This window comes from Corapipo altera, unplaced genomic scaffold (genome assembly GCF_003945725.1).
Source record: "Corapipo altera isolate COAL_440 unplaced genomic scaffold, ASM394572v1 104, whole genome shotgun sequence".
NCBI lineage: Eukaryota > Metazoa > Chordata > Aves > Passeriformes > Pipridae > Corapipo > Corapipo altera.
Window position 1 is genome coordinate 4,966,922 of NW_020884920.1, and position 11,919 is coordinate 4,978,840.

General features: G+C 54.0%; 1 protein-coding gene across 1 annotated transcript in view; it reads left to right on the forward strand.

The window, feature by feature from the left end:
- Positions 1–11,919, forward strand: part of RAI1 (retinoic acid induced 1) — a 73,467-nt gene that overhangs the window by 21,131 nt on the left and 40,417 nt on the right. The gene's annotated exons all lie outside the window — the stretch shown is intronic.

Consider the following 11,919-nt stretch of genomic DNA (forward strand, 5'->3'; position numbering starts at 1 on the left):
AAGCTGTGGGAAAAGTGCATATTTAGGAGAAGCAGCCTTGCAGCCTGCTGTATGTATTCACTGTCTGAGAGCCGAGCCAGCCAGAGCCTGGAGGGGACAGATGGAGGAATTAAGGACATCTCAGCTGGGCAGCAGGACCAAGGGATGCTTGCAGGGAAGCTGGCTCCCACACCTGAACCACTTTGGAGACAAGGCTGGGAGTTACCCAAGCTTTTCTTAGCAAGAGAGCCCTCCACCGGAATAATGTGTTGTGGACATAAAAGGAGATCTGTAGAGGGAATATTTTCACCCTGGAAGCTGCTAAGGAACTTGCATTTAGCTGCTAGCAATCTGTTTCAAACTGGGTTCCTGTCCCAGGAAAGAGAAAGCAGAGCAGCCTCGCTGTGCAGACCGACTATAAATTCTTTCCTGGCTTTGCTGGGGAAAAACAATGTGCTCTCAGTGAAAACCTCCCAGAAATCCAGGACGTGGGTATTTTATATGTCAGCTCTCAGCCACTTTGGAGAGAGCAGCTAAGGAGACCAGTCAAGTAGATCCCCTGACTTTTATTTACAGGCAAGTCAGTGGAGTGTCTGGCGAAGGACAGAGATGCTGCTGCCCTTGCTGAGCTGGGCAGGTCACGGTGACACACGCCTGACCATGGGAGAGAGGCTGGGAAACCGTTCCTGAGAGAAGAGATTTGAGAGGGATATGTATAGCAAGAGCACAAAACTCAAAAGCCACGGTGAAACTTTGCATTTAGATGCCTGCAGCAGCAGCCTGGGGAGCTTTCCGTGAGGACCGATACACTTCCCGCCTCACGGCATTTGCTTAGAAAGTATTCATAAATATACCCGCCACTACTAACCATCCTTTTCTGCTGGGAATTGCCATTAGCAGCTAAATTCAGTGTTTTACATATAAAAAGCATTGAGACTTAATTCTGTGCAGTGCTTTCTTCTGAGTCCTTGTAGGAGAGAGAACTCCAGGCTGGATTTCAGCTGAGTTACAGCGAGGTGTTGGGAAGCAGGGGTTGCATTGCGGCACCCAGGAGGTGCATGTGGTGTGGTCAAGAGAAGCTGCCACGAAGGATGGGGTGTACTCCCCAAAGGTGGACCCGTCACGCTTGCGAGTCGCTGCACATGTAAGCAGCTTCCATGAAATGTGCACAAACAACTCACTGGGAGACCAAAAATGGACAGGGCTTTTTGGATGCAGGCAACCTGTGCCAGGGACTCACCACCCTCGCAGGGAAGGATTTCTTCCTAATGTCTAATCTAAACCTGCCCTCACTCAGTGAAGCACATCCCTGACTCTCATTATCTCATCATGTTGCAAATTCCTGCTGCAGCACAGGGGGTCATGTGAGATGTTCAGCCTTTGGGACAGGGAGGGAGATTCCTGTTCCCTCAGCCACTTTCTCAGCAGTACCTGGACTTGTCCAGCCGAAGTTGTCCTCGTGCCAAAAGGAGCACAGAGCGAAGGTCCCCATGGAGTTGCTGGTTTGGAAGGAGATGCAGTCTCATGCTCCAGTCTGCGGAGGAGTTTCCAAACACGAGGTATTAGGATGGGATTTCAGTGGAAGCGGATTATCCCATTTCTCTCTCTTCTCTGAGCACATTTCTCCCACTGAAGCAGCACATGACAGGCAGGGCAGCTGAGGCAGCCAGCGGGGCAGCTCTCATGCCGTGCCTGCCAGAGGGGACTGAACCCAGAGCTCTGGAGGGTTTCGTGTGCTCCCAGTGTGGCTGGAGCAGGAGCAGGGATGGCAGGAGAGGGATGGAGGGGGAGCAGACGGCGGGCATGGAGCTGTGGTGCTGGATGGGTGGCACAAAGCGCTGTCAGAACAGCAGGGACTCCGCTGGCAACGGCTGCAAATGGAGATGGAAAGGGCTGGAGAGGAAAGGACGCGACACAGCTGGTCCCCTTCGGCTTTGATCTTGAAAGCAAAGGGGTGTTGGCCACAGAGCAGAAGCGGGAAAGAAGGGGGGTGACTCATAAAAATAGTGGTGTTTCCATGAAGATACTGTTACCTGAGGACAGGAAGGAGGAGGGACCTCGCCTGCAAATGTGGGGGGAGCTGGAAGAAAAGGTCCCCCTTATGCAGAAATATCCAGCCTGCTTAGGAACACGGAGCTGTTTGCTCTGGAGCCAGAGGGTTGGTTGTTTGCTGGGAGTTGCTGGTTTTGTGCAGAGCAAAAGGTGGTTTGTATGCTTGTTGCTTCAGGGCAAAAAAAGAGAGAAAAATAAAGGAAGAGCTGGTTTTCTTGGAGGCCTGGGTGGAGATGCCTTCGGAAGAGAAAAGAGGGATCTCCTTTGTAACAACCCATCCTGGGCCTCTACATCCTTCCTGCTGCTGGATGAGGGAGTGTGTCAAGGGGGATGATCCAACCCTGGGTAGCTGGGGAGGAGTTAAACACACTCCAGGATCTTCAGTCAGAGACTCTGGCCATGGGAGGGCTGAGGTTTGGTCTTCCTGACCACCACGGGGTTTGTGCTGGGGAGAGGGTTGTGGTTTACTCACGGGCACGTAGATTTGTTCCACATACCTGTCCCTTCCTCTCACAAGTGATAGATGTGCCCTGTCCTGCACAGGAGGATACAAGAAGGATGGGTGATCACAGCTGAAGCCTGCCCCGCACCAAAACAAGCTCAAACTTTCTCTCTCTGCCCCCTCCATGAGCCCTTGGGGGATTCCAGCTCACAGAAGCCTTATTTGCAGCGTCGGACCAAATCCTGGAGGCAAAAATCACTGGAAATAACGCTTCATCACTCTGAAGGTCCTGACACCACCCTTAACCACCACATCACGAACCTCCTGTCGCAATTGTGATCTGCGTATGTGTCAAATCTTGCCTCGCAGATAAAAGCTGCTCCACAGGCACCTTTTGTACTAAAATACGGAGCCTTTAAAATGTGAAAGAAACAACAAAATGTAGGACGCCACACAAAGCTGACCCACTGGGGACTGGGGAGGGGGGGGGAAACCCGCAAGAAGGAGGGCTTGACACACAAAAATTGTTTTGTTAACAAAGCATCATTGTTCCACCCTGAATCGGTTTGACTGGAGTGGTAGAAACACCCCATCTGGAGACAGATGGAGAGTTTTCTGGCTAAAGAGACTGCGGGAGGAGGGCCGGCTGACAACCCAGCAGATAGCATTGTCTGCTGCTACCTCGGCAATGGAGAGGAGAAAGGGCGGGTGGAAGATTAGGCGTCCCCCGTGCAACCTGCCCGTCGCGCCGGATCCCTCCGGAGGAAGGTGTGCGCCCAGGTTGGCAGCTCACACCTCGGGATAGTCCTCCCTCTTTTCTTTTGGGGCTGGTTGGGTGCTCACGGGGACCAGCAAGGTGTCTGGGGAGGCTGCAGGTCACCATGTGCCCCTCCAAGGTGCTCTCGGTGACATGGAACCATAGAACTTGTGTGCTGTGCCACGGCTTTGTGTGGTGTGGGTTTAGCAGCACTGGGGGACCAAAGTGGAAGCGGCTTCCCGAGGTGAGCACAGAAGGCTCTTGGATGGGTCTTGCCACTAACTTCCAGGAGAGCAGGATTTGGGCTGCTGGGAGGATGCTGAGTGGAAACCAGCATGGTCAGAGCTGCTGGGAGTGAAACTGGTGGCAACAGCAAGAATTGATGCAATGCCAGAATGCCCAGGGATGGGACATGCACGGAGTGCCCTGGTGACCCAGCAGGCCTGCAGGATGCCTGAGGAGCAGCTCTTGGAATTGCCCTGGCCACCTTGCTGAGGCTGGGAATGAGTGAAGAGAAATCTGTGTTGAATGCCTGGGGCCTCTGAGCTACAGCACAGGCTAAACATGAGTGAAGTGGTTTATGGCACCAGGCTCTGCTGGTACATGGTGTCCCTCTGCTCGTGAGAGCTCACCAACAGCCCCTGCTCCCTCTGCTGCCTTCCATGCCTGATGGGAAACTCTGGGGTGGGTTCTGCTCCTGCCAGAGCTTTGAAGGATCGTATCCTGCCCACCCTATCTGAATTCCTGATGACTTGCTAATTGCTTGACACACTCTACTTGCAATGCAAGAGACAGGCTCACGTCATCCTCTGTGGTTTGCCAGGGGAGAGTGTGAACCTCTTTTTGACTTGCCTTGAAATAGATGAAAAAGAATAGAGCTCGATATGATTAATGTGAAAACTTCAGCTTGGTTTCCTGCCTTGGCATCAGGGCTTTGGTCTTCTTAGCATCACCGTGCCTTGTTTTTTGAGGATTGGGTGCACGTGGGAGCATCTGATGGTGCTGGCTGTGGTGGTCCTGTGGGGGCTCCTGTGCAAGGCCTATCCATAATCCCCAGCTGCTGGAGACATTCCAGGTTTGTGCAGCAGTCACAGAAGGATTCAGGTGGTTGCCTTGAGGCACTTCTGAGATAATACCTCAAGGACTCATATTCAAACCCACTGGGGCCTTTACAGTTGCATGGTGGAAATCTATTCAGATGAACCATGGCTTTTCAGGGAGCCAGATGAGCAGCCCAGCTTGCCCACTGGCTGCAGGCAGGCAGTCACCCATGCACAGAGGATCAGGGGACTGGCACAGCTTCCATATTTCCAGCAAAAAAAAAACTTAGAAGTAATAAAGTACAAGGTGAGTTTGAGTTTTGAGCCTCAGGGCTGCAGATGCAGCAGCGTGGTGGTGGCAAGGGGTGTCCTGTTGCCCTGGTGTCCCCAGACCCATCCAGTGTGGTTGTGAACCCCATGAGGTTGGGAAGCTGAATGCAATATTGACTTCCCAGCCTGGTTCACTGGGTTTACCCCCTGCATCACCTGCCCTGGGACAGATCCGGCCTGGTCTGAGCAGGGCTGAACTGGTCCAGAGCGACACGACACAGGGTGGAGTGTGAGGGTGACAAGGAAGGTCTGTGTCACATCATGCTGTTCAGTGCATGAGATCCCAAGGTGTTTGCATCCATCGTGGCACCACAGGTGCCTTTGGGATGAAGCGTGGCCTCAGGGAGGAGAAGCGAAGGTGTCACTGAATGCAGGATGGAGTAAAGCAGGTCGGCCTATTCTCCTGAGCTCTCCTACAATGTGTCATGGTTGTCCCAGCGGGAAGGGACCTGGGAGAAGCAAGATGCTTGGACAGCCATCTCCTGCTTTTGAAGCCATTTGCTTGCCCTGGGCTGCTGGGGACATTGTCCCCACTGCCTGCCCCGGAAAAACATCCTTTTGCTGTTTCGGATTTCAGCCCTGCTGCTGCACCAGCTGCACCGTGCTGGCAAGGGAGGAGAGGGGAGGTGAGGCAGAGCAGGCAGGCTCGGCTTGTGCCCACTGCTGTCACGGTGCAGAATCCTTGGCATTGCTGCGGATGCCAGGAGCCAGCCGGGGCATGGGCCCTGCCTCTGGGCGCTGGCTGCCCTGGGAGGAGGAAACAGGGTCTGGATTGCTGGTGATGCATCAAAGCATCCACGAGTGAGGTCTGACACATGCCTGGCAGCAGGTCAAGGTGCCGTTCGCTTTGCCCTTACCACTTGGAAAGCAAAGTATTTCCCCGGGGAAGTGGCATCCACCCCACCTCCGCCCCCGTCCCGCTATCCCGGCGTGTCGCTGCGTGGCGCGTGGAATCTTTCACCTTGCTTTCCCCCTGTGCAGAAAGGGGAGAGAAATTCGCATGCAAGCTCTCCCGGGAAGCACAGGGGATGGATTCACCTTGCTGAGAGGCGAGGGAATCGCCGGGAAAGAGGTGCTGGAATAATCGCAGAGCGGATTAATCTGCAGCGACTCGGTTGTCGCCAGTCACCGGTGTAAAGGCGCCCGGGGAGGTCGGGTGCGTTCGGGCGGTGCTGTGCTGCTCTCTCTGCCTCCCAAACGCCTCCTGCGCCGGGCTCTGTGAATCAGCATTTCTGCAGTCGGAATGAGACAGCGGGGAAAGGCAGGAAGATGTCAGGGCACGGGGAGCCTGGCGGGGAGGAGGATGGGGGGGGGGGGACCTCGTTAAAAAGGGGCAGCCTGTGAGTTGGGGGTGGTCTCATGCCGCGGATCTGCAATCTGCTCCCTCCAGGTTTTTTGCTCATTACCGCCGAACTCCCCTCGTGCGCAGTGGCGAGGTAAACAAGCGCTGGGAGCGATGCCTCCCCTTTCCCGCTCGTCCCCTCCCCGCCGCCGGCGACGGGGGAATGTGACAAGCTGGCACTGGGAGGAAGGCATGAAAGCGATGTGATCCGCTGCGGCTCCTGAGCCGAGAACCCGGGGAGATCCAGTTACAGCGGCGGGGTTAGAACAAAAGAGATTCGCCTCCGGGATCAGTTCCCCTCCGTTTTCCGGGATGTGCTCGTGCGGGTGCGTGCACGCGTGGGGCAGCCCCGGTCTCCGGTGGGGAGCGGAGCACCGGCGGCCCCGGCTGAGCACCGGGGCTCCGAAATGCTGCTTTTTCCCAAAACAAGGAGAGAGCAGGGTGATCCCCCTGGGACAGGCCTAGAAATAGCCAGGCCAGGCCAGGCTTTGCAGTGCTTGGAAATCAGGAGCCAAGCTGGGCAGTCGGTGGTTGCCGGAGCTCCAGATTTTCCTCTGCCAAGGGCTGAGCTCTGGGGTTGGGGTGTGAGACCACCCCCTGGTCCCCATGGTTTGCTCCTGCACCCAAGGCATTTCCAGGTGACACCTCCTCCCCTCCATCACAAGGCTGGCCAGCGAGCAAAACCCCAATCCCTAAAAAGCCTTTTCTGCCCCATAACAGCTGTGCCAACACCGTGTTATCCAAGATGCCTTTAACCCGCAGCCGTGGCGGGGCCAGGGGCACCCGTGAGCCTTTCACATGTGCTGCAGGACTGGCTCCCGGAATCAGCAGGATCCTGCACCCTGGGATGCTTGTCGCTCATTTTGAGGGGGATTTGGCTTATTTGGGGGTGGGGGTTTTTTTGGCATATTGCCTTCTCCCAAATGCCGCTGGGGATGAGCCGTGGAGAGCACAGATGTGCATCCCGAGCATACCACAACGAGGTTCCTGATTTAAGGACTGTGATTAACCTCTTTCCGACAGTTGCTAACCAGGTGCAGGATTGTAATGGGAAGAGGAGAAAGCTCAGTGAAAACAGCCAGTTTTCCTCCGTCACCTGGAAATGCACACGGATGCCATTTTCTGCCTGGAAATCAGGCAGGGTTTAGGATTTCTAAAGGGCTCAGGGACACCCTGTTTGTATCAGCACTGCTCTGTAGCTGCTCTCCAGAGCCAATCTTCTCCTTTCCTACTTGGGATCCCACAAACAAGGCATCGATGCAGTATGAATCCGGCACAGGGTGTGCTGCTGTGTGGGATCATGGGCTGTGGACTCAGGGCTCTGCATGCAGGGTGCTAATGGGAAACAGGGCAGAAAATCACCCTGGATTTGCCTGGTCCAGATTTCCCTGGGACCTTGTTCTTTGGAAAGTCGGGTATTGGGAGGAGAAGTGGTATTCCACAGTCAGGCACGAAAAGGGGAACCATTGCAGCTTGTGTTTTGCAGTCAAGAGTTAAACTAGGAGCTGCCAAAATTGCTCGTTTTCAGGAAATCTGTTATCTGTGGGATTCAGGGCTCCTCTGGCCAGGACTACAAAAGAGCTGGAGAGGGACTTTTTCCAAGGGCATGGAGTGACAGGACAAGGGGGAATGGCTTCACACCGACAGAGGGCAGGGATAGATTGGATATTAAGAAGAAATTCCTCCCTGTGAGGGTGATGAGGCACTGGCACAGAGAAGCTGTGGCTACCCCATCCCTGGAAGTGTTCAAGGCCAGGTTGGACAGGGCTTGGAGCAACCTGGGATAGTGGAAGGTATCCCTGCCCACAGCAGGAGAGTGGGATGAGATGGTCTTTAAGGTCCCTTCCAACCTAAACCATTCTGGGATTCCATGACTGTCTCTGGCCTCCCAGGTCAGGGTTTCATGTGTGACACAAACGCTGTATCTCACCCCAAATGCCCCTCTGGCATCACAGTGGGGTTTAGATCGACTTCAAAGTTGCCCGTGGGTGTTTTTCAGAGGGTCACAGTCTTAACTCCTGTTCCAGCCCCTGGCTGGGTGGTTTTAGGACCCCCTCATTGTACCTCTTTCCCTTTCCATCTCCCCATCTCTTAACTGCAGACAAATCCCTGTATTTCCCTCCAAAGAGGCTGCAGGCTGTGTTTCACACTGAGGCTCCAAATACCTTGCAGAGTCAAGAACTGTTCCTTGGGGGAACAGCAGGGAGAGAGAGGGATGGGGGAGCGGGCAAGAGGGGACCCCCCAAAGGGGGTGAGTAGAGAATAGGTTTGGGAAATGTGAAGAGACAGAAAAATTTATTAAAAACAATTAATAGCTGCTCCAACCAAGGATTTAAACTGAAACCAAAGCCTCAGGGAGGGAGGAAATGAAGTGGCATATGATTGTTATTTTATTGCTTAATATTTTTTTTTTTAAATATGATATGCTAAATGCAAATAAGCATTTGTACTGAGGAGGAGAGGGAGGGGATGGAAGACATGCCGGGAAAAGTGAGTGGGATCTAGGTTTTGCATCGTTCACTGAATTACTGGCAGGTCTTTTGTAACATCTGTTAAAAATAAAACAAACATTCATTTCCATTTCTCGCTGCCTGAGATGGCTCCTGCAAAAAAATTTCAACCTGTCCAGGAATTTGTCTTGAAAGTTGCCCTCCCTCTCCTCACGCCCCCTCTTCTCCAGGGGAGATTTCCTTCCTGGACTTCCCAGGGGCTCCATTAGCCCCACATTAAAGCCTTTTTACTTTGCTCTAAAACTCTCCATCGAAGTAAAAGGAATTCTAATAAACCGCTGGGAAGACTCTGCTATTCACTCTTTCCATGGAAACACGGCGCTGCCTCAGAGTAGAGCTCCTCTCGACGGAGCCTGGGTCACGGCAGGAGGAGACCAAGGAGGGATGCAGAGATGGTTTCCATTATAAGAGACCTTTTGAGAGGAATAATCACTGCTCTCCCACCAAGGAAAGCCTTCGAGACATCAGGGGCCTCAGCATGGCCTGGGAGCAGGGCCAGCCTTGGAGGGGGTGGTGGTGGGAAGTGGGGATGTGCTGGGTGCTGAGAAAGTCATTAAAACATCTGATTAGTGGAAATTAAGGCGCCCAGGATCAATTCCTCTTTCCTGATGGGAGGGAGGAGTCTGGGAGGGTGGATGGACCCGGTGCTTCAGGCAGAGGCTACATGGGGTCTCGGGGCTGGGGATGTGGGTTGTGGTGAGGGGACAGGGTCATGGGAGGACATGGGTGGCTCCGTGCCCAGAGCTGTGCTGCACGGACCAAACATCACACCAGGAAAATAGATTTTTCAAGGCCGGAAAAAGCCTGTTTGCTCTGGGAGAGGGGTTCTGGCTGTTCCCTGGGTCCCAGGCTGAGGAGGTCAGTGGATGGATCCCTACCTAAAGCCACTGTGATATAATTAATTTCCAGCCTCCTCGCAGGCACAGTCATCCCGAGTGTTGCTGTTCCAACACCGTGCTGCAAGATGAAGGATTTTATTTTTTTTTTTTTTAAGCGTGAGGAAGCTCGTTAGAAATAGCCCGAAGGGCAAAGTTAGGAAATGAAAATCCATCGGATCCGCTCAGAGCCGATGCAAGGAGCTTGATGAGAGCTGGGGCAGGGCTGCTGCTCCCTGCCTGTGAGGAGCCATCATGTGTGTGGGGTGTGTGGCACCTGGTTAGAGGTGTCACCCAGGCCAGGGAATGAGAGTGATCCATTGGGATCGTTGGGAGTGGGGCTGGGGGAGAATCAGCCAGGAAGAGGGATGAGAGGAAGATGAATGAGTAAGAACATCCCATATGGGTCTTGGGGAGGTCCTAGGGACCTCAGGTTGGCAGAGCATGGTAGGGCTGGATGGAGGAGGAGGCTGGTGGGGAAAAGCTCATTTTCTTCAGGATGCTTTATTGTTTAGGTTGCAGTGGTGAGACACTGAGGGACCCAGAGCGCCTTTGTTTTAGCAGCTCCAGAAATGACATTGCAATGAGTCATTATTTTTTAGCCACTCCAGGGCAGGAGGTGCAGGGGTACATCCAGAGAAGCCTCCAAGTTTCATCAGCAAGGTGAGCCCTGCTCAGAGAAGATAGGAAGAGGCTTTTTGATGGTGGTTGTGCTGGTATGTGGTAGCTCAGGATGACATCTTTGGATGCTCTGGAGCCAAACTTCAGCAAGGGATGGGAACCTTCCCATCCACACCACCGTGCAGCAGTATCCTCTATGAGCTTGGAGGCTTTAATGAGTAAAGTTAATTGCTGTGATAGGTGGTGGTCTCCCACCCAGCCAGTGGTTGGGCTGAGACAGACACAGCCGTGTCACACAAACAGAGGTGATGTGGGTGTTGACACCTCAGAAATGCTGAGAAGTCATGAAATCAGCCTTTGTGAACCCGTAAATCGTAGGCGCAGAACTGTAAAGGTGCCGGAAAAATCACAGCGTTTAATAACCAGTGTTTGGTGGTGATTTAATTTGCATATGGGCCTCTCGGGGGCTTGTGATTTCAGCCTTTCTCCTCACCACGGTGAGGGTTTGAGCAGAGCAGAGCTGAGGTTCTCCTGAAATCACAGGGCTCCTGGAGGTGGGGATTTTAAACATACCAGAGCCAGGAAATGACATGGATGGACCAGACTGTTGAGTTTATGGGATTTTAGTGTAAAAATAACACATCCTTTAGTTGTCTCTCAGTCCCAGAGGAGAAGCTGGGGGTGTTGTCCATTGGGTCTGTCTCACCTTGGCTTTACTAGGGTGGCAGTCACAGCCCATGGTGCCAAGTGGTGCTAAGCTCTTCCCTGTGAAGGGCAGCATGGTTGGTGGTTAGGGGGGATAACACTGAGTCCTGGGAGAGCTGTGAGGTCCCAGCTTAGTTTACCATCCTGCAGAGAGGCGTGTGTGAAGTCAGAGGTGGCTGGGAGTGTGCTGTGGTGTATTAGATACAAACAGCCAGGCCAGGCTGGGTCTGGGATAGGGATGGGGATGAGGGTAAGGATGAGGATGAGGAGGAAAAGGACAGGGAAGACAAGAACAAGCAGTCTGCTTTGGCAGGTGCTGGATCCCCTTATGAGGTATGGTCTGGTTTGCAGCTTGATACCTCCTATCTCAAGTAATTAACAGGGAAAAGAGAGGGCCTGGTTATCCATCCTTCAAGAGCAAGGGGTTGAATTGAAAGGCAGCGCCTTGGAAGTGGATCAAATAGCTCTCCAGCCCCCCGCGTACGGCTCGGAAACTTGCTGCCGTGCTGCGTTATCAAGGTGAACAGCTTTAGTTCAATTAACGAGAGGCTCAGAGCGGAGTCGTGGGAGGAGGCAGGGCTGGGCGTTTGCACCCTTTGGGAAGGAGCCGGGGAGCACGGAGCTGCACGGCAGCGACCCCGGCACCGCCGGCGGCACGGCACGGTTGTCCCGGTGTATCAGGGCCACCAAAGCTCTGCGTCCCCTGGCGAGGGGACCAGCTCCCCTCCTCGCCCCTGCAGCGGGTTTTATTTACCCCTTGGAAAAATCAGTGTGTGTGGAAGGATTTGCTCTTTGTTACCGTCTTCTTTTCCCCTCCTGCTAATAATAAACCTCCCCCAAAATCAATCGCTCCCAGCGATGAGCTGCCATCAGCTCACTGTGCACCTAAATCCCCGCAGATGATGTTGCTGGGAGCCTGCGAGCCTGGATTTTTCCTGCCGGTCGCTGCCTGGGCTGCAGCTGGCTCCGGCACGCAGAAAGCTGCAGGTGTGATTTGTTCATTTGCCTCCACCACCACCACCCCCTCCCCGCGCTGCCTCCCTCCTGCTCCTCTTCCCTGCTGCCACCGAGCCCACCTAGCTCATCCCACCCAGACCCGCATCCCACCCTGCGCCGACTCCGGCATCTCCCCAGCGCAGCGCTGGTGGAGGGTTGGGATCTCTGGGGCTGGAGAGAGTGTGTGTGTGTGTGTGTGTGTGTGTGTGTGTGTGTGTGTCCGTGTGTGTGTGTGTGTGTGTGTGTGTGTGTGTGTGTGTGTGTGTGTGT